Source organism: Phaseolus vulgaris, chromosome 8 (assembly GCF_051622355.1).
Source record: "Phaseolus vulgaris cultivar YP4 chromosome 8, ASM5162235v1, whole genome shotgun sequence".
Classification (NCBI taxonomy): domain Eukaryota; kingdom Viridiplantae; phylum Streptophyta; class Magnoliopsida; order Fabales; family Fabaceae; genus Phaseolus; species Phaseolus vulgaris.
The window spans coordinates 20,261,837-20,272,543 of NC_143505.1; the positions used below are offsets into that span (position 1 = coordinate 20,261,837).

A 10,707-nucleotide genomic window follows, 5' to 3' on the forward strand; every position below is an offset into this window, starting at 1 on the left:
CCATAACCATGACTTGCTAGCTTTGAATATGTGAATTTTACTGAGAAACTATAAGGGGGGGGGGGTCATTCCATAGCCATAAATCCTTTTTATCTGAATGAAGGGATACCTGCAATATATTTGTCATGAAGTCTTCTACCATAGGTTTCCCCCATTCGAACCAAACCCTTCTCCAGCGAAAAACCCATTCACAAACCTCTATGGACCATTTTTCGAAACTAGTAATTGGTTTATCTTCCTCTAGGGGTCTAGGATATCTCTCTTTGAGCTGAGTATTGTCTAACTACTCATCTTCCTAGAATTTAAACTTTGAGCCATCTCCCACCTGCCAAACCATATTTGAATCGAACCATCTATTTCCCTGATCTAAGATGCTTACTTTGGATAAATCCTTCCACCATCTAGATTTGTACTTATTTTGAACCGATGTATTTAAGTTTAACACCCTCCAAGACCCGTACTTCAATTCTAAGACGTCCTTCTATAGGCCAACCTCAAGGAACCCCATTCTCCATAACCATTTTACCAAGAGAGCCTTATTAAATATATCAATGTGTCTAATATCAAGGCCACATTCCTCTTTTTCTTTGTATATGTTCTCCCAACTACACCAAGTGATTTCATTGCCTTTTACATACCATCCCCACAAGAAGTTCCTATGTAGCTTTATGATTTCCTGCACACACCAATCAGGCCTTTAAAATATGATAAGAAGAATAATGATATAGCATTGATAACAGATCTTATGAGGCAAACTCTTTCGGCAAAAGATAAGTTTTTACCTTTCCGCACTGAAAGTTTTTTTCTTATCTTTGATAACACTGACTCCCAAAAGGAACATCTAGATGGGTTACCACTTACAGGTAGGCCTAAATAGGTAAAGGGTAAGTCCATTAGGCTACAATGAAGGATTTCGTAGTACATATTGACCAAATTCCTATCCACACAAACTGCACCTAGTGTACTCTTGTGGAATTTTACTTTGAGGCCAGAACTTAATTCAAAACATCTTATCATAGCCTTAATAGCCATAATACTTGCATACTTGATTCATAGACAAATAAGGTGTCATCTACAAACTGGAATAAATTGACCTCCACCTTCTTGTTTCCCACTTTAATTCCCGAAAATAGATTTTTTCCGGTCGCTTAGTTTACCAACTCGGATAGGCCTTGTGCCACGATTAAACACAAGAAAGGTGCAATTGGATTATCTTAGGCCTCTAAAGGGTTTGAATTCTTTTGTTGGGTTGTAGTTTACCAAAATTGAGATAGTAGCAGATTCTTAACATACTTTGATCCACTGAATCCATTTCCCACAAAATCCTAATTTGCCCATCATGTAGAACAAAAACTCTCAATTGACCGAGTCATACGCTTTTTCAAAGTCAAGCTTCACAATTACCCCCACTCCTTTTTTTTTCTCTTAAGTTCATCCACAACCTCGTTAATGACAAGGATATTTTCTAATAGCCCTTTATTTGATAAAAAAAAGCCGATTGTGACCCATCTATGACCTTCTCAATGACTTTTTTAATCCTTATATAAAGCATTTTTACTAGTATTTTGTACAAGCATTTGGCTAGTGAAATGGGTTTATACTCTTCTAAAGATTAAAGGTTCTTTGACTTTAGAATCAACATTATGAATGAAGCATTACATCCTTTCAATATTTTCCCTTCTCTATGGAAGTATTTTAGTGCATCGAACATGTCCTTTCTAAATAATTCTCAATGCTTCTTTACAAAGTTGAAGGAAACACCATCAGGCTCAGGGCTTTTGCTACTTTCACGATTCCATATATCCTTAACTTCTTTCACCTTAAAAGGTTCCGTCAACAACCGATTATCTACTTTCGTTAGGGCTTTAAATTCAACATTATCCAACCTAACCCCAATGTCCTCATATGTTGACATCTTGCTTTTGTAAAACTCTTTGATTGTTTGCTTCACAGTGATGGGATCTTCCTCCCAGGATCCGGAGATCATACTATGTACTCCTTTAATCTCATTTCTCGTCCTCCTCCATTTAATTGATGTGTGGAAACATTTGGAATTAGAATCTCCCTATTTGAACCATAAAGCCCTTAATTTTTGTTGTATAAGGGATTCATTTCTCATGTTAATAACCTATAATTTGGCTCAGAAGCTCCATACTCTTACTTTCTTCCAAGTTATCGACATCATCCAAGGAATCTATCTCACGTATTCTATTAGTGAGATCAAACTTGAGCTTTTCGTATATCCAAACACCTCTTTGTTCCACTCTTTCAAATCACTCTTTAGCATTTTCAACTTGTCCTTTAGCATTTGGAAATTATTTCCGCGAACAATGTAGCTTTCCCATTTACTTTTAATAAAGCTACCAAAATCCTTATTTTCATGCCATATGTCGAGAAATCTGAACGATTTTGGCCCCCAATCTACCACCTTTGATTTTAACACCAATGCACAATGATCTGAAATATTTCTGCCTAGAACATATTGCTTACTACTCGGCCAATGTTGCAACCATTCAAAAGAAGTTAAGAACCTATCAAGCCTACTTTTCGTCTTTCCATTAGGCTTGTACCACGTGTATTTTCTGTTAATGTTAGGCATATCAACCACTTTCATACTTTCGATGAAATTATTAAAGCCTTGAATTTCTCTCTTGTTACTTCTGCCACAATTTACCCCCCTTCTTTCACCTTCCTTTCTTATTGAATTAAAATCCCCTAAGATGCACTAGGAATTGCAAGCTTCCCTTAGTCTTACAACTTTTAGTTCATCCCACATTTGCATTTTCTCTTGTAAGTTACATGATGAGTACACATTTACAATAACAACATGTATATTAATCACCTTAAAGACCCCTATAAACGTTATGAACCATTTATTGATGATGTGGCTAGTGCACTGGAAAATATTATTATGCCATACAGTTAGAATCCTTCATGCCCCATTAATTGCTTTGCTGTATAAATACCCAATGTCATTATCCCCCCAAACTTGACAACATTTTTCTTCCCTAAACGTTAGCAATTTAACTTCTTTTAAGCATATCACCATGGTGTTATTGAATTAAAAACAGTCTCAAGCCACGCTCTATTTTCTTCAAAGATCTTTTCAAAATTTCATTCCTCATCACTATAAATGAGCATCATATTATCTCCCAGATAACTCGTTTTCAGAACACCCAACCCTTCCAGAATCAGATTTTCTTGCAAATAGACTAGAGAACTATATTCGCTTACTCTTCCCACCAAGCATTTGTCTAGCCATTCCTTATTGCTTACCTCAATGTTTATGTCCATACCCTTCCATAAGGCCCCAAAATCTGCTCTATCATTTTGTCTCCTAACCTCTTGTGCATACGTTTGCATTGGTTCCTTTTTGCGCCATACTTTTGACACCCTATTAGCGATTGGGATTTGTTGAGACCTTGTTTGATTTGTGTACCTTTGTGTTCTTCTGAATTTGTCCGTTCACGTGGATTTTTTTTTTTATTTCTAATGATGATGGCATCAAGTTCTTTTTGAATTCTTTTAGCGTTTCCCACATCAAAGAAACAAACAAAGCCAAACCTTCTGCCCCTCCAGTCAGTCTTTATAGGAATGAAAACCTCTTTGATTCTACCCTATCTATGAAAGATCCTCCACATATTTGATTCATCAAAATTGTTTGAAAAATTTGTGAAGAAGAAGGGTTTTTCATTCTTGTTGTTACGCTCAAACACTCGGTGTGTCATTGTGAATTATCGTTGGTGACTCATGTGTTACTTGTGTGTTACTCGTGTGTTACGTTCAAACGCTCATGTTTAACATTCTATTTGATGAAGACGTACTATTAGTTGTTGCATCTCGGAGATACTAGAGTGATGAGTAGGTACTACATTCTAGTTTTTTTTTTATATGGTCTTGAAGGGATTAGTTTGCCATGAAGGTTTATGAAAAATAACGTTTGTTATAATACAATTTGTATAAGATTTGCTCAAACAAAGATGCTTGACAACATTATCTAAACATTGTTAGATACTTTTCAAAGTTGAAAAAGAACTTTATATTTATAAGAACTTTGGATACAAAGGATTATAGATTTCATCTTTTGGGTAGAGTGATGCATATCAAGGGATAGGGAAGAAGTAGTATTGTTATCAAGAGTCACCAAAGGGAATCTATATTTTCTTCATGTGTAATTTACAGTCGCACAATCATGCACAATCATCACGATTTAACACCTTATTTTATAGTATGTCTTATATGTATTTAGGTGTAATGATACATGTTTTATAAACACATTTATAAGTCGAACATTATGTTTTATTTTTGACTTTTAACTCAATTTTGTATTTTTAGTTACACTATCATTTTTTTACTTATGGTTCATAAATTACATAAATTATTGCTGAAGTATTTAATTTGTGTCACTTATGGTTCATAATTTATTATTGCCGCAACAGAAACTAGTAGCTAATGTTTAGCTTAAAAAAATACTATGTGTAGTTTAAACCAAATATATGTTGGTTGGCAAGGATTTTAAAGAGTAGAAATGAGCACCATGTCTTTGAATTGTGGACACTACAAGAAAACAAGCAATTAACTTCCAAATTTTTGCGTGGACCATTTACGGACGCTACTATTGTCGGTCAAAATGGCAAAAAATTCATGCAACAATGGCATTCAACGTCAAACGAACGCACTTATGGATTTAATTATTTTTTTAAAAAGTCCAGTTTGCGTCGGCCGCGGCCCACGCATATGCGTCGGCTTGCGTTGGTCGCGGCCCACGCATATGCATCGGCTTGCGTCAGTCACGACCCACGCATGTTTATATTTTAGGATTTTAAAATTATTTATTTAAATTTATTTAATGTATAACAAATATTTTAATATTTAATTCTTTATTGTATTTATTTTAAAATTATTTGTTTAATATTATAATAAATTATTTAATTTATCAATTTTTAATATAAATTAGTTAAATTAAATTTATTAAATTAATTAAGTGTTTGATTTAAAATTAATTGAGTAAAAGAAAAGATGTATTTAAATTATTTAAATGTTATATAAAATATTTATTATTTTAAAGATTATTTATTTTATTTATATATTGTCATAAATATTTTATTTTTGAAATTATGATATAAATTAGTTAAATTAAATTTATTAAATTGATGAAGTGTTTAATTTTGAAATTATTTAAAAGAAGTTATCTTAAAAAGTTTATAAAGATTTAAAAACATGTAAAAAAATAATAATTAATTAAAAAATAGTAAAAAAAATGCGTATTTAAATTTTGTAAATATGATATAAAATATACATAAATTTAAGAATATAAATTCAAGATGAAGTAATTAATTAATGCAAATGGTAATGGATGTATTTAAAAATAGAGAATAAATTTTATCTAAAAATGTTTTATTTGGTTTAAGAAAAAAAAAGTTAGATAAAACTTTTTATTAGTAACTTAAATAAATTTAAATGTTATATGTTATATGTGTGCAATGGATGAATGAACAAGGATTTTTGTTTTGATATCCATTATAATTTTAAAGATGTTATTTATCATAAATGAAGCATAAGATCATCTTAAAGAATTAGCGAAAATGTATATGATACAAACATATTAAGACTAAGTGCGTGAGTAAGTAACTTATTCTTAATTGTTAGATTGATACAATATCCAATGTGTTCCAAAGTTGACTACATGCTTTATAAATGTCATTGTTATAGTTACTGAGTATGATCTCGAAAAGAAATTAATGTTTTCCAATTGAAGCACATAATAATGTAGTAAGTTGTAAGTAACGAGATGACACATATGCAATATTCCTTATAAGTGTGTTAATATAGTTTTCCAATGTACTAAATAATAGGTCTTTGACATAGTAATTTTAGTAGACTTAGTTCTTAATAAATGTAACATAAATAAGTAAGTTTCGACTGGGTGTAATATAGAATGAACTTAAAATCATGGAATAGAGTTCATGATTACATTTTGGATTATAAGTTATGTACCGGTATGGACGAGACCGACACTTGGTCTCCCTGACCGAGACCCACCTGGCTGTCCGAGACCTGGTGTACCTGACCGAGACCAGGGGGAACCTGACCGAGACCATGGAAGTTTGGCCGAGACGAGTGGAATCATCATGGCCGGCCAGGCCGACCGACCCATACTATCGTTAATGCTCAAACCAAGGTCAGTGAAGCTAATCCGTCATTAAGGATTATGTAATACAACCCTAAGCGAGATCCACTCCGCTAATCATGCCCAATAAGGTAAGCCTATTAAAATAATATAAATAACACACATCCCAAGGAGAAAGGTACGTCATTTATTACTGTTCACCTACAATAATACTAATCACCCGCTTCACTGACTTGAGCGTCGGAGTGCCTTCGCAGGTACCCCACATCCGGTGTTCGCCCGAGACCGAGAGTCGAGGGATAAGCACGAAGACGAGAAGGACTCCAGTCAACCACCCCAGTCCCATCTCCTTAGCAGGAACAAGTTAATAACCCTAGTCCATTGTCAAGATAAGAGTTGAACTAAGAAGTGCATTGTAAAAGCTGAAAAAGAGTATTATAAGCAATTTGAGAAATATGAGTCATTTCGTGATAGTTATAGAATTAACTTAGAATCATGGAATATAGTTGATTATTAGATTTTGGATTATAAGTTAAAAGGGATGATGAGGGTATCATGAGCAATTTCAATAATATGGTTCATTGATATTTGTGGTAGTAAATGTTATGTCACATAGAAATTATACTTAATTTAGTTTTTGTATAAATTAAATTTGTTTATTGTTGTATAAATTAAATAAAGTTTTTTTTTACAATTTAAATTAATTTTATGTTGTAGAAATTAAATTAAATTAGTTTATATAAATTAAAGTAAACTTTTATTGTATAAATTAAATTAAATATTTTTGTATAAATTAAATAAAGTTTTTTTTACAATTTAAATTAATTTTATGTTGTAGAAATTAAATTAAATTATTTTATATAAATTAAAGTAAATTTTTATTGTATAAATTAAATTAAATATTTTTGTATAAATTTAATTAATTTTTGTATTGTATTGTATAAATTAAATTTTTTTTATAAATTAATAAAAGTTTTTGTTGTATAATGAAATTAATTTTTTTTACATTAAATTAAATTTTTTTGTATGTAAAAAAAGTTTTAATTTATTTTTTAAATTTTGAATTCGATTTTAAATTGAAATAAAAATAAATATTTTAAAGTATGCGTCGGATGTGGCTAACGCATACTGAGACTATATATTAAATTTTTTGTGTTCCCGATTTTCCAACAACCCCAAATTTGAAAACCTAATTTCTCAATCCTTCAGTTCCCTCCTCCGCGTGCAGCTCTTCCTCGGCGTCCAGTTCTCCCTCCACCTCCAGCTCTCCTCCACGTCCAGCTCTCCCTTCGCGTCCAGCTCTCCTCTACGTTTAGGTTTAACTCACTCTCATAACCAATGACAGACTTGGATTGATTTTACAAAGAATTTCTTTTAGAGAATTCCCTTCTAAATACAATGAAGATCCTTCTCTTGCATTAGTAAAACTCAAGCAAAGACAACAAATGTATTAATTTGGCAATGATATATGGACAATTCCAATTTTTTATACAACCACATTACAACTCCTAATATTATTATTTTAATACTTTTTATATTATTTAATTACAAATTTACCCTTTATTATATATATTTATTTCTAAACCTATCACATCAATAAAGAATTATTCAATTTCAAAAATTGTGAAAGTATCATTTTCTTTATTTTTAAATCACGTTTACTACTAAAATTACCAAAGATAATGATGGAAAGCCTATACATTTCTTTTGGCAGCTAATTTCTTGATTACCGTGATAATCAAGAATATATAAATCTGGTTAAAATGTCTGAAGAAGGGCAATATTCAATTCATATTATAATAAAAATAGACAAAAAAAAAAAAAAAAAAAGTAAACACTAACTCGTATGACAGTTGTGATTGTGAATGTAGGTAGGAGTACAATGCAGCCATTCTGACCATCATATAGATTCCTATACTAAATCTGTTGTCCCACATAGTTTTAGTAAATAGTAATTTAAACGTGATCATTGAAGCTATAAGGAAAACTGACCTATCAAGCACGCTTCAAACGCATGTCAGACACGGGTTGAGAAGTTTCCTTTTTGTGCTTCGAATGCATGCTGGACACGCCAAAGATGACAACCTATGTCTAAGTTTTTAGACATGTTTGTCACACAAAAAAACTAACAGTCATGAGTTGCACTAACGACGCCGTTTTGCACAAGCTCATGCTTTCTCTACTCCCCCACTAAAGTATAGTACGATAAAAACAAGTTTTACAACGACGAGAGGTGAGAGAAAGAGAAGGAGTTTCGAGAAAAATTACTTTTTATTTTGAATTTAATATTATTATTTAATTTATATTTTCAATTTAAATTTAAATACGATTTATTATATAATTATATAATATTATTTTTTTATAATTTAAATATTATATTTTTATTTTACTTTATTTTTAAATCACAAACATAAAATTATTTCTTATAATTTAAATTTATTTTTAAATAGTAAATTAAAGTTTTATTAAAAATTAATATTTTAAAATAATATTAAACTTTTACCTAAGGAAAAAATAAAATATTAAAAATATTTTTTTTATAATAATCAAATTAAAATGAAAAAAAAATATAAAATATAACTCCATGTCGTGTTTGTCTTGTATCTGTGTCTATGTTTTATTATAGACAGTCATATAGCGAGATTCCCACTTTAGACGCTGAATTCATAGCTCAACAAGTTGCCTTGTGTTGATTGGATAAACAAAATTGGGGTTGTCATTGAAAGTTATTCTTCCCATCTGAATGTTCAGTGCTTCTGTTGGGTGGAATGCATTCCAGAACACATACTGATTTCTGTTGGGCATGGTGTTTGGAATGGAAGACATGTTATTTGGCCTTTATTTCTTCCAATTCCACAACACCTTCTTATTTCATTGAGTAGGTCTCGTATTAAGATTATGACACATACTAAGATTGGTAAAGTAATATATGTGACAACTTTTTTTTCAAGCTTCCTGATGAAGACCATCTTGAAGAAGAATTATATTAGAATCTAATTTATTCAGACTTAAAATTGAGATTTCAGACTTAAAACTTGGAATTGTTATGTGAAAATGAATTTAATAGATATTACAATTTATAATATCTATTTGACTGCAAATATGACTATTTATTTTCATGAAACTATCACTTTCATTTAGTTCATAATATTCATGATAATTGCATATGTATTTTAAATTATAATATATACTATAAATGTTTTAATTAATAATTTCATTTTTTTTGTCTTATTTAATTTCCACTACATTAATAAAATACATTTTTTTTATTTAATATCTTTTAGAAAAATATATATTAATATATGATTTAAAATAAGATCATCTAAATGTATAAACAAAATTTAAAATTTAAAACAGTATAGTGAAATTTATTTAAATGGTTGTATTTCTATATTTTTTACATTTGAAAAAGTGTTGCTCATGGTTCATAGTACCATAGACAACAATTTTACAATCCTCGCCTAAACACAACATGTTGCATTAGACTTTAATTAATAGTTAAAAAAAGTGTTGCCTATAAGAATAAGTAACACAATTTTTTTTTTTACCTAAAAGTGGTTCTAAAAATGTTGTCTATTGTCATATTTTTGGGAATGATTTTCCAAAAAAACTTTTTACTTAATTTTAGTTGTCTCTTGAGTGACTAAATATTATAATTAGTAATAACAAAAATATTTTTTATGCATTAATCCACAGGACTTTAAATATTTATTTTCTTTATTTTATGACATATGATACAGAATATAAAAACTAAGTAAAATATTATTTTAAAAAATATAACATGTAAACAAATAATATTTATCATATTACGAGTAAATAACTATTTTGATTTAAATCCCTATATAAGTATAAAATGACGTCATCTTATGCCACTTAATAAGAAGTTAATCTTTGAACTTTAAAAATAAATTAGACTTAAAAAACAACTTAATAATCAAAATCGTCTTTAGGTATTATAATTAGTAATAAAAAATATATTTTGTATGCATTAAATTTACAGGACTTTAAATATTTATTTTCCTTATTTTGTGAGATGCACTAGACCCTTTGACTAGTGCCAAAAAGAAAATTAAACTTTTTTGATACCAAGCTCTTACAATAGTACAAAACAAGAGTGAAGCACGAGATTCTCAGTAGCAAGCCACTACCCTTGACCCTTTCTTTAAAAAAATTAATTTAATATCAATGGTCCATATATAATATATTAAACTGATAAGAATAAATACTGATCTTAGCCAAAAGGTCAGAAAGGTATCTACATTTTATTATAATATACAAGATAAAAAAGTTAAATATTACAAAAATTTATTTAACAATTTTAAAAATATTTAATTATATTATTAATAACAACATATAATTATAAATAATGAAAATTATAATATAAACCCTAAACATTGTCATATATAATAATAAATATTATTTTCAAAAAAATTAATATAGTTAATAAATTTATTTATATTTAACGCAATAATATTTTCTATTATATTTTTCAATTTTTTCAAAAATACAAGTAATTATGAATATTATATATTAGAAAAATTTAATTAATTTAAATTTAATAAAAATATATCATAATT

At 29.4% G+C, this 10,707-nt stretch overlaps 1 pseudogene; it reads right to left on the bottom strand.

The window, feature by feature from the left end:
* Positions 1 to 10,207: 10,207 nt before the first annotated feature.
* On the bottom strand, positions 10,208 to 10,385 carry LOC150025500 (U2 spliceosomal RNA; annotated as a pseudogene).
* Between the last annotated feature and the right edge of the window lie 322 nt (positions 10,386 to 10,707).